Genomic DNA, 13232 nt, shown 5'->3' with positions numbered 1-13232 from the left:
ATTTTCAAAAACATAGTTTGAAAAAATAATTAATTCAAAAAACAATCTTTTTCTCTCTCTCCTGGAATGACACATTGGAGAGGAAGGTCTTGTTTAGTGCGATGGTTAGAAAGGTAATGTTGCTTCCTTCATCCTTCCACTAACTCCCTTGCACATAGTGCAAGAACCAATCCTGAAGTGTACCCCTGGGGGGGTTAATGGACAGACTCCCTCCTCCTGATACTTTCCTCCCCCCCTCTAACTCATCTCCCATAGAGACTACCCCTCATTTTTCCCACTCTACCAGTGTTTTCCACCCCAGTGGAAACACACAGGGGTGGGCGTGTGGCAGAGCGGGTGGTTACAGAGCACACTGGAAAATGGGTCAGATATAGGAAGAGATCACGAATGGGGCAAAGAGGTAAAATGCTCGTGGCGAGCTGTGAGTGTGTGTAGAGGTGAGACAGTGGGATTGGCCAGTGGTGAGCCCCCGAGGGTGGCATCGCCTTTGGGCACATGCCTTCAGCGTCTCTCGCTCCAACACAACACTTTGATTTTTCTTTTTTTTCTAGAAAAATAAACATGTTATGAATCCAAACCAAACCGTTTTGTGGAGTAGGATGAGCTAAAACTGACTCATTTTGGCAAAGTATACCGTTGTTTAATACGGTATTAAAAAAAATCGACAGCTATTTTAACACCCATTTTAAAAGCGTCACACACGTCGATGTGTGCGTGGGTGTCTTTGTTGTGTGCGATAATGACTCCATGAGCGCTTGTGTGAACAGTGGTGATGCATAGGAGACAGTTGCGTGTTTTGGCACACAACATGGCTGCGGATGGAGTTGTCATGGTGACTTTTAGGACTTTACCATGGTAACTATGAATGGTGATACACACAGACACGCACAACTGTCTTTAAAAACATTTAAGTCGACTATGTCAAAATACAAAAGAGACAATTGTACTTTTAACACAGTAGAAGTGTCATGACCTAGCAGAGATGAGATTTTTGGAAGTATTGGCTCAGGCTTCTGATAAATTATTTGTATGTTCCATTTTCATATATTTGGACCTGACCTAAAATTCAAGGGTACTTCTTTCAAGACAGAATTCCTGACGACTACTTCTTCCTGCTATAGAATTCCAGGTACAATCATTCTGTACGTAACATATCACATTTGCTGAAATAGCTGCCTTGCTTCTGATTGACATAGTGCCCATTACATGTGTGTCGTTCCACTAAAACAAATGAAAGTTTCAAACGGTAGTCACCTACCTTTTCACCATCATAAAAAAATGGCTTTTAACTAAGTGAATGTAAAACAATGAAATGAAATCCAGTCAGATTAAGCCATGCTTCAACATATTTTTAAATATTTATAATATAATGTGGTATTGGTGAGCTCAAAATGTATTGGTTTTGTACCATCGTTAAACAATAACAAATAGATTTGCATAAAGCCACTATAATGTGTCAAGACATAGCTGTTGATATTAGAAAAATTAGAGAACAAATGAGAGCCAGATTCATAGCATTGCCATATTTCTAACATTTAGGAAATGGACCCTTTCTCTTCTTACATCACCTGCCCTAAAAATGTGGGTTAAATAAGATAACCCTTGATGAAATTATCATTCCTGACCTCCATGACCTTTATCCCTAAAATTAATTTACATCTTCTGTTTCATATTATAAACATACTGCAAGTTTGGTAAGTCTCTTCATACACACAAGCTCCATGAGTAGCAAATTTTCAACTGGTATCGACGATCACCATGCAACCAAGTTACAGAACTTCTGCAGCTGCCTGGTAATACCCAAAAAGATTCTGTGACGCAACAGTTTAGGTCAGAGCGTGTCTATTGTATTTTAAGTATCCGCTGCTTCCGCGTGAGAGAGTTTTACTCCGTGCAGCAGCGGTGTGGTCAGTGTGGGAGAGATGACTCACAAGGTCGACCTGAAGTTACATTCCAGTGTTGGGGGAGGAAGACGAAGAGAGATGCAAAAAGTAAAAGGATCAAAAAAGAAAATGACTTATCATGCAGAGTTGCATTTTTTTCTTCCTAAACTAACAGCTTCCAAATCCTTGTGATCATGTAGTATCTTGGTGAAAAGTGAAAAGCCTTGGGGGATCCTAGATTAAAAGTCTGTCGAAAAGGGAAGTGGTTGACCCCAAAAAACTACACCTGAGTCGAGGATCCAAGCGGCTGTTCGTCAAGAGACAGTGTGGGCCTTCACTCAAATTAAGGCAATTACTGGTGGGAACTTTGGCGCAATAACAGCAGACGGAATCTGCGGCAAGAAAAAATAAATTCAAAGGCCTTGTCTCTTTCAACACCGTAAATCTGCTCATTTTGACTTTGCCAGGAAGTTCAAAATTGGGACCTTAAAAGGTGGAAGTTTATTCTCTGGTGAGAAAGAAAAATAGAATTGACGGTCCAGATGGCTTGCAACATTACTAGCAGGAGATCCTACCTGGGATGTTTTACACATAGCACAGAGGAGGATGTCCATAATGATATGAGGTGCTTTATCATTCTGGCAACCCTTACTTTTCAGGTGATGAAGGGTCTTCAAACAGCAACTGTTTATGTGTAGATGTTGCATGTCTATGAGGTAACAGGTGGTTTTTTTTCAACAGAACAACACTGCAGTTAACAATGCTCACTTGACCAAGGACTTTTTTGGGGACAAAAACATTACTCTCTTGGAGCATCCTGCATATTCCCCTGATTTAAATCCCATAGAGATCATTTGGGGATATATGTCAAGGTAAGCTCATGAAAATGATTAAGTTTATGAAAAAAAGATTAAAATATGCCCAAGGTCGATTATAAGCTATTTTTCAAATGGGTTTAAGATTTTAATCGGGACTGAATATAAAAGTGGTGAAAATAATGCCGCTTAGTATATAAGTGTCGTAAAGCCTTTTGTCTACATTGGCAACATTGCATTTATTCTAAGTAATTGTGACTTAAGTCCATGGTCTGGCTTCTCAATCACTAGCTGGATCCGTTCGAATAATTGCTAGTACTTACTATTTTACAATTGTGTAAAGCTGACTGTTTAATGCTCTAGTTTCATAATACAGTGTTTATCATTTATGAGGAGTCAATTCCACTGAGGAAAAAAAACGGAAGGAATCTTGCCCAGACATTCCATGGAACCCACTTCCAATGAGTTTCCACTATTCCACAGCCTTGATGTGAGCAATTTCAGACCAACATAGAGGACAGAAGAAAGGCAAGAGAGGACAATGAAAGGCCCAGAAAGTTGATCAGAAGCATAAAATATCACCTGCACCACATTGGTAAATGTATTGACATGCACTACAAAACTCTACAGCACTTTTACTTTGGAGAAGGCCATTTTCTATACCAATGTCAGTGTTTAAAGGTTCCTTTTCCTAATGGACGCAAGATTGCAGAGACACTAAAAACAATCTTGTTCTGAATTCAGTCAGTGATTGGAAAGAGAAATGTAAAAAAAAAAAAAATAATACTTTTTTGGGTCCCACAATATTGTTGGATAATGTTCAAATATCATATATGTGAAAAATAACTGCAAAATGACACTATAAATGCATGTATGTGTGTGTGTTGTGTGTGTGTGCGTTCATTCACTCTCCCTCATCCTCTTTTGGAAAGTACACTTGAGTAGTATTATGTGGCTTTTTCCACAGTGGAAGCCTGTTCCTGGATGCGAGACTGCAATGGAAGTTCCCCATTCATGGAGGGAAGGAGCAGGAAAACAAAAGACAGGGAAAAAGGAAAGAAAGCACAGGGGAAGGAGTGAGTGGACAGTTTAAAGAGAGGTCAACAGAGCGTTCCTTGAGATAACTAGACAGGTGTAACGGGTCAGACAAGTGGCGCAGTGACAGGTGGAGCGATGTTTTGGTTAGGGCCTATACTAACCTGGGTTTAGTAAAACTGTTCTATGACATTTTACATTATCTTTTCTTACTTCATTTAAGGGACATTTTCCATTTCATACAAATGTTTGGAAAATTTTACAAATATCTAAAAACTCTAGCGGTAATTCCTCGTAAAATGCTTTGTTTGCTCTGTTATCATCATTAGTTTCTAAAGAGTAATTATGTATCTAGGCAGACATGATTTCCTCGTGATTTGATTTATTGCAGTCGGAAAGCTCGAAAGAACTGAAAACCCACATTACTACCGGATCAGAGCTGATCTTGTGACGAAATGCAATGCATGTTACACTTGGTCTGATTAATTCACTAATTCTTCTTAAAATAAAACTAGCCCATGTCTTTGGTTTCATCTTGATTTTTGACCACATTGAAGCATCAGACTGCTAGCACTGGTCATGTCTCGTAATACCAGAATAGTGAGTCAGCATAAAGTGAAGCAGCCGAGTTCTGCATTTCGTATTTTCTGTACAACCCACAATTTAAGATCACAAAAGTATTTCCAACTTTAGCAACAAATACTAATCAGCAGTTCTTCTCGCCCACAAATTGCACCATATAAAAGAATTGCTGGTTCTAACTCAATTTACCAACATCTAGTTGTGTGAAAGGTTGAGTGAAACAAATTCTTCCCCCAGGTTGGTGCCACAATGTTGACAAAAACTATAAGATTTTATTGTTTGTCTATTTTGATTTTGTAGACTGATGAAATTATAGTTTTGGTAGGCCTTGCAAAGATTGTACGTTAGCAACGATTTAGGACTACATTTTAGGGGCACTCAGTTCCCACTAAATAAGTGATGGTTGCAGTCGTGGGGAGTGGCAAGCTAAGTACTTGATCTGCAGGTATGCAGCTGGCTGAGCATCAGTAGAATTGCTTGGCGCGCCTCCATTCTGGACTATCATCGTTATGGAATTTAAAAAAAAATGATTCAACACTAAGGGTTCCAGGGAGTTTCATGATGAAACCCATTGAGATTAGCGGCTGCAAATGAAATGTCTTCACAGATTTAATCTTTTAAATGTAGGCTGTAGTACTCCAGAAGTGATATTTGAACCACCTGGGGGTGGGGCAGAAAAGTATTGATACAAATGAGTTTATTGTATATGTTTTTCATGTAAAGTTAGGTTAACACAAAATGTAACTAGACTATGACTGTTGATGTGTTGAACTGTAATAAGATAATTGGGGGATGGGCTAAAATAAACAATTTCGCTTTCATTTTTGGTTATGAAGCAGCTTGTGTGTTCTCATGTCATTTTCTGAACCTCTTTATCCTCACTATGTTCGTGGGGGGTGCTGGAGCCTATACCAGCTGACTTTGGGCTAGAGGCGGGGGACACCCTGAATTGGTGGCCAGCCAATCGCAGGGCACAAGGAGACAAACAACCATTCACGCTTACATTCATACCTAGAGGCCATTTAGAGTGTCCAATCGGCCTACCATGCATGTCTTTGGAATGAAACCGGAGAATCGGGGAAAAACCAATGCAGGCCCAGGGAGAACATGCAAACTCTACACAGGTGGATCCAACTGGATTTGAACCCACGTCTCCCGGCTTGTGTTTGATGTTCTATTTATGGACTTTATCATGTGCAGCCAAGATCAAAAAGAAATTGTCATCAATACTCTGTGCCAAGTGAAAGAAGATAAGCCAGTTTTATAATTACAATGCATGAAAATAAATTAGAGTTAAGGGTGTGGAACGAGCTGTGGTTAAATTGATCTGAGGTATGCAAGGTGTGTGTTTAATGTCCCTTATGCCATCCTGTAGCTGCCTTGATGAATCAAATATTGGTCAAGCTGAGTATGCAAATGTTCCTACAATGCAAATCATACAGTGGAGAAAGAAAGTCTACACATCCTGGATTCTTGTGTTATTGAAAATTAGAGGGAAAAAATCCTTCAAAACTTTGGCCAACAGTGTTAGATTATGTAACCTGTAATACCCTAAGAAAACAATAACCATTTTTGAAAGAGGTGGTAAAAATAAACAACTTGGATCCCGTGTTGGCTCAATCTCTTGTTTTAGTGTGGCAGTGTTCAGAAATCAAATTCGAAATTATTTGAAACATGTGAAATACATATCTACCACGCCTCCTTTTTACAAAATTTTAATATGAAGTATTTGCTTTCCATTTCTTTTGATGACTATTTGAGTACTAACATTAGCTGGTAGATTGAAGTGTTCATTACTAAACAAACTATGTACTTGGGTACATAGTGTTTTCTGTATACGCAATGATTGCTAAAAAAGGACAAATATCTATCATGTGTTTCTGTAGAGTGGGTCTTCTTTTGGTGATTATAAGGTTTGTGTTTGTAACAAATACATGCACCTGGGCAAAAGTTTTCATCTTGTTACATTGGCACATTTAAGACATTCCCGCAAGCACTTGGGAGGTTTCAGCTGCTTTTTTTCACAATGAGATAAGGCTTCATGTCATCCCACTTTAGATCACAACCTAAATTCATGAAGAATACACAAGATTTTGTCATATGTAATAAACAGGACAGAAATTCCAGCATTCCTATCTACTTCTTGGCAACTTTCCTGAAAACCTTTCCTCTATCTCATCTCATCTCATTTTCTAAACCGCTTTATCCTCACTAGGGTCACGGGGGGTCGGAGCATATCCCAGCTGACTTTGGGCCGGAGGCAGGGACATCCTGAATTGGTGGCCAGCCAATCGGAGGGCACAAGGAGACAAACAACCATTCACGCTCACATTCATACCTTGGGGGCAATCTAGAGAGTCAAATCAACCTACCATGCATGTTTGGAATGTGGGAGGGAACGAGAGTACCCATAAAAAAACCCACACAGGTGGACCGACCTGGATTTGAACCCATGTGAGGCCGACGCGCTAACCACTCATCCGCCGGGCCGCCTTACCTTTTCTCCATTGATCAGCTTTTAGGAATGGTGAATCATAGAATATTTTCCTCATTTGGTGATGTGGCTTTTAAAAGCTTGGGAATTCTTATTTTTTGCCGTGTGACTTCCGATATTAAGCAAAAGCCTGCTAAATCATCGGAATTTTATTTGGGGTGGGTCGGAAACATTTTTTTTCGATATCACTCAAACCTGTGGAGACTTTTATAATCACTGTATGTTTCTCTCTATCAATTCAACTAATAACATACCATATAATCATTTTATGCTGCATTTTATGTAACAAGCGCCAGACAAGGTCATCATCAGTGGGTGGTTTAGTTGTAGTTCCAATACCAGTCACTGAACAATGTCACATGCATGATCCTCATTCTAACCCTTTGAAAATGCCCTTTAAACAACTGTGACTCAGTGATCTTCTCGCCGAAATACTATCTAATGAGCCCAGATTCAAATTGCGTAAGATTTCCGAAAAAAATGTAAAAAAAATATCTTCGTCATCTTACCATGTGATGCCATTGCTCAAGAGCGAGATTCCTTCATGTTTCCTTTTTTTGGAGACCCAATTAACTGCGAGACCCTGATAAAACATAAACATGAACAGTATTACAAACTACTCAGAGTAAATGTGAATGCTTCATAAAAAGACAAAACCAGTGGAATATAATAATCAGTTTTTTATGAAAAAGTATTTCTTTGATGGTTTCATCATAATATTCATTCTGTAGTTTATTTTTCGTTTTTTTTTTTCAGTTTCGATTTATAGTTATAATCACGAGACATTCACCCACTAATCAACCTTCGTGAATAGAGGGTGTACACTGTAATTTGCTTTAAAGCCCAAATAATTTTCCTGTTTGTCCATGTAGGTGTTATCCACTCCATAGGAAAACATGTATTTTGTTCTCTAAACTGAAAAAAAATGCAAATGAATCCATGGCATAGAGGAAAATATGAGCAGTGGAGGCTACTAAACTTCAAAATACTCATAAAACTGAGAAAAAGAGGGGCGGGTCATACTCACACTGTTACACAACCTTCCAAAAAAACCTACTTAAACGGTTGAATTTTACCATCGTAACCATGAAAAAGGGCGATAAATCTGCCGTCAAACAAGTGTGTGGGGGGGAAACGATGGAACATTATGCCCATTATTCGGTGTGGAAAAGCTCAGTAAAGATGAAAACGCCAAAACACGTGATAGTATCTGCTAATGGCCCAGAGTAGTATACTGTATGTCCGCCTGTGTCATGGCTCATGGAAACACTTCTCACTCCTTTCTCCTGTCTTTGGGCACTGGGCTGATAAGGCAAGGGTGGCTTGCGTTACTCCACCCGGGCACTCCCGGGTGGGGGAATCCCCCCGGGGTGTGTTCTTCCACGGAAAAGAAAGAATGCCACCATTGAGCAGTGTGCCACCGCAACGGCAACCCCCTCCCCCGCACATCCTCCCCTCCCTTGTGCTCTGACGTACAGTTGGAGCAGATTTGATGACAGTGAGATAAAAGCCTTCCTCTGTTTCCCCCTCCGCCTCTGTCTGTGTTCTCCTCGCTCTCCGGTGTCAGCGGAGCCTTGAGTGCTGCCGCTTTAGCCGGTCCACATAGAGACTTCATTCAAAGTGACACAATCACTTTTCACTTGCTTTCTGCGATAAACCAGAGAGTTCACTGTATCTTGGTGCTGTGTGGCCGTAGTCAAGCCGCAGAGATGCTGGAAGAACTCCCAAATAGACTCTTGATCTGAAGGAAGCCGTCATAAATCTCACTGAAAAGCGTGTAGGCGATAAACTGTTCCGCCACACTAAAATGCTACTTTGTACTGACAAAGGCCTGACAGACCAAATAAATGATTTTTGGGGGAAAACAGACCTATTCAAATATTTTAAACCTACCTAGATTAATATTTTCACCTGATTTTTCAGACTTGAGGCAAAGATAAAATACCTGTAATGACCCTACCATGGGGTAGTATGTTATTAAAAAAAGGCCCTACATCATAGTAGGAGAAACATGCCCATATCCTAATAATTGCAGCACCATTCTTCACTGTGAACTGTGGCTTGAACAGTGAGTTAGTTGGTCATCTCAAAAACTATCTGTGGCCGCCCAAAAGGAACATTTTACTCTTATCAGTTCATAAAATGTTCCTCAATTTCTATCATTTTTGGCACATCTTTATGTTTCTCTTCTTTTCAATCAATAGGCTGTTCAATTTGTTGTTCTTCTGAATGATATGTGAACTGACCCATTTCCTTCGGCTTTCAATGAGAAATGCATGTTCAACTGGTGCTGGCTTCTTCTTTTTTTTGTTTTTTACAAAATTGATGACCTCATTGATTGAAGGCCACACTTTGATTTTTGTCCTCTAGCACTGTCAATACATTGCACAAGCTTAAGAGTGTGTATATTATGAATGTTGGGTTTTGTTGGTGTTCTGAGAATCTACTGTCCCTACTGGTAACTTGCTTGACATGTAACAATGAAAAATATACTGACTACGTGGGTTAACTTTGACTTTTGACACCCATGTTCTAGACCATCAACTCATCATTCTACATTGTGAAGTTCGATCCTTACCCGATCCGATGAATTTGAATGACACAAAGTCTGAGCGATCTGTAGAAAAAAAAAAGGAGAGAAAAAAACTACAATTAGGAAAATAGAACAGAAAGGCTGAGGTTTCTTTGCTGTTTTTGCTAAAAAATACATTCATAAAATACATTCATCTTCCACAGTACTTTGTGACTTCAATGTTAAAATCTGTGGCAGGAAACATAGGGAAATATACTAGTGATTTGTTTTGGAGCAAAACCAATGCAATATATTTTAAATGTGTCCATGCACAGCCATTCTCTCTAACTGACAGGTCAATTATATTTTATATATTTGGCTAGTATTTGTCCAGTATAATGATTACTATTGGGTTGGCAAGTTAGCTAAACCCACTACTCTCTCAAGAGTTGGTCGATAACATTTTCCTATTTACAGTAGCAGATAAATATGTTTGCGTAAGGCGTTAGGATGACCAATATCTGGTGTTTTTTGGGAACCTCCCTCTCAAAATAACATATAGCATACTTATTAGAACACTATGTTTACACAAAAAGTAATATAAAAATAGCAAATCTAAGTACAAGCTACCTTTAAAAAAAGATAATCTGAAAATTATATTGTTGTTATTGATAAGAGGAAATCCTGTTGTTTTTAAAACTGCTCTACAAATAGATTTGGATTAGATTGGATTTCTTCCACCCAGGAATTTGAATTCTTTTTTTCAGTTCAGATCAAAAAACTAATGTAAAATCCTTACTGGAGTTTTATCAAGCTTCTTCAAATCAGCTCAACGGCTTAATTAACAAACCAGATATTGTGTGTGTAAACCTCCTGAGTGACTTTCAATGCACGAGAACACTGCTCATTACCGGCACGGGTTGGCACGTTTGATTCTATTTAAAGAACATGGTCCTAATCTCATATTACTGTACTACAAGTCTGACGGAATAATGAGGAGCGCTAATCTGGATTTGCACGTCACCATGCTGAAATCACCAATGAGGCAGTTAGAGAAAGTTCAGGTGAAACACAATAACAATTCATGGAAAAAAAATGCCCCACATTCTGAATAGTTCTGAATGCCTACATATGCTTCAGGGAAAGAAGAACATGAACTAATGCTAATGGTCACGCTTGTGCAGACATCCTCACCCAAATGACAACCAATATGAAAAGGCCATTCTATGAAATAAGGCCTTTGACTGTCCCGGGAAATTCTTTACAACTCTTCAGGCGAGAGGAACAAACAGAAGAAAACAGGAGAAAACGAAAAAGTACACATGATCTGGCCCTACGCTTAAAATGATGAATCAGAGTCTTGAATTGGTTGTGATGGCAGACAAATATCTGAACAAATTCCCTAAATGTCATTTAAAAAAAAGCATAATTTGCCAAAAGAATCTTACGAAGGCATAAAAATAGCGAGAATAAAACTTCTCTGAACAGAAAGACATGACTTGAACTTTTGGGCAAAGTGAATCAGCTTAATCCTAATGCAAACACAGTGGTACTTCTGCTTAGAAATGAATTGGTCCACAGTCTTTAATACGACCAATATAAATCCTTTAAAAATGCTAAAAGTATACAACTGATGTATGAAATATGGATGCAAATGTATGTATGGAAAAAAAAAGACCAAAAATATAAGAAAACTATTTATCAATGAACTAAAATGATGCCACAGTACTAAAATAAATAAATAAATTCAAGCACCTCATTTCAAACATACACTCGATGAAGGGGTTGTTTTAGTTCAAATCTCTCTCACTCTCTTTCGTCACTCACATGTTGCCATGTGGGCACATAATGCTTCTCGTGGTGCATTTGTGGTCGAAAAGGCTGATACGTTTGCAGTGGCATCTGACTGTAAAGAGTAATGCATTTGGCAATGGAGCGTGGGTGCTGCTGAAAGGAGATAACTAGTGAAAGTATGCCTTCCATGTTGGCTGCAGAAAGTGAAGTCTAGGGCACATGTTGCAGCTTTTCCTTGTTATATTTATAGGCTATACCTCTTTTAATGTTTCGTAACTTGGACAAATGATTGTATCTTGGAACAATAACTTACGTATGAAAGTATTTCGTAACTTGAAAGATTCGTATTTGGAAGAATTTGTAAGTAGAGGTACCACTGTATACTATAGCAGTCGGAATACACTGTCCCTACTGTGCACCATGGGGAAGGCTATGATCATGGAAGCTTTGCTAATTCTAGTACGGGTTGTCTAGAATCCATGTTTAGTAGTCCTGACATCTCAACAATATGCTTGATGCCCATAAAAGAAAACTTGCAGCAATAGTTTAATCCGTCTTCCGACAAGAGAATGACCCAAACACATCGATAAAAACATACAATATTTTAGATGAATTTCATTAAATATTTACTCTAATTATAATATTCTAGAGGCGTGTGCTGATTTAAATCCTTATTAACATTTGTAGACGGAGCTGAAACATGCAGACTGAAGAAAATACCAATCAAAGCACAAACTGGCATTTTGTCACGAGTCAATCACAGTATAAATTACCATCCACCCACAAATACTGCCGCAGAATCGGGATAATACGTAAACACCACATCTAGGCTGGAAGTTGACAGGAAGAGCTGGAAAAGACATTTCCTAGTTCAATGACAATATCTAATCATGTCAGGCCTGTTCATATTTTGATATCATGAAACCAAGATGACTCGTACATTTATTGATAGAGCAACACTACTGCTAGACTTCAAAAAGGATGTTAACAGAAGGAAGTAGCAACGTCATCAGCATAATACAGAGATACAGAAACTGGAAGTATCGGAGGAAACCATTAAGGTGGACATGCTCAGCAATGCATTGTTTTGTTTATGGATTTCTGCATGAATTTTTATGAAAAATTGGAACACACCTGTAAGTTTTAACTAAAATTCTACCCAAAAGCTGTCCAACTGTGTGAGAAACATACATATTTCTCGTGAAAGTATGCTCTGTAATGTTCTGTGGAATTTCTGTAGCAAAATATTTGGGTTGGAGAAATATTTGGAAACACTGTGCCTTGACATGCAAGTTAAATAATTAGATGACCAAGGTTGTGAGACAATTTACTCATACTGTCTAGAAAAATCACTTATCCAGTTGAAATGCAATAAATCTTGCATTTTTGTAAAAACAAACCAAAATGCGAATATAAACTTGCAATGTGTTTAATCATTTAATGGGCAACACATTTCCAAGAACATCCACCTCTCTGTGCCTAATATCTGCATCTCTGTTGTAAGTCTATCAACTAGGGATGTTTTGGAAAAAGTTCAATTTGACCCTAAAAAGTTTATATTTTTGAACTCAGGCCCCCACAGCTGTGTGGCTAACCTACACAGCCTGGATTGAGTCAATGTTACAGAATTGCATAGAGATGTTTTGAGATCCCAAATTGTAATGTGTTTACATGCAAAAGGAAAGTGTGAACCTAAAGATGCGTGTGCTTTTCCTGACGAAACGAACCCCGCGTGCCCAACACTAGTCCTCGGACAGTTAGATATTTGGAAGTGGCGACGAATACCACTCTCGGCATCTTTTTTCTCTGTGTAAGTACGGCAGCAGCGTCACATCAGCTGACCGTAAACCGAGCACATGTTCACATTGAAGGCATTTCACGCCGGTATCCCCTATCGCCTTCAACGAATGCAAACGGGGACACGCTGTAAAACTAAAAATACCTGTCTACGACTATATTTGGCTTGGCTGGGTCACAATTGAGCCGCTGAAATAGTAGGACCCGCCCCGGCACAATGAATGGAGTCCTTTTCAACCTCCTGCCTCCGTCTGCCAGGTGCTAAATTTAGCAACAAAGCTTGCGTCAATCACGAGCCTCAGTGCGTCAAGGCTTTCCCC

At 39.0% G+C, this 13232-nt stretch overlaps 1 protein-coding gene across 2 annotated transcripts in view; it reads right to left on the bottom strand.

The window, feature by feature from the left end:
- alg2 (ALG2 alpha-1,3/1,6-mannosyltransferase) overlaps positions 1–13168 on the bottom strand; it is a 48448-nt gene extending 35280 nt beyond the window's left edge. For both annotated transcript variants that reach the window (XM_077720991.1, XM_077720993.1), the window contains exons 1-3: positions 13058–13168; positions 9388–9426; positions 7319–7392 (exon numbers count right to left, since the gene is read on the bottom strand). The gene's annotated coding sequence lies outside the window, so the exon portion shown is untranslated. The remainder of the gene's footprint in view (positions 1–7318; positions 7393–9387; positions 9427–13057) is intronic.
- Between the last annotated feature and the right edge of the window lie 64 nt (positions 13169–13232).

This window comes from Stigmatopora nigra, chromosome 7, assembly GCF_051989575.1.
Source record: "Stigmatopora nigra isolate UIUO_SnigA chromosome 7, RoL_Snig_1.1, whole genome shotgun sequence".
Lineage (NCBI taxonomy): Eukaryota > Metazoa > Chordata > Actinopteri > Syngnathiformes > Syngnathidae > Stigmatopora > Stigmatopora nigra.
This window is presented reverse-complemented; position numbering and strand designations above follow the sequence as displayed.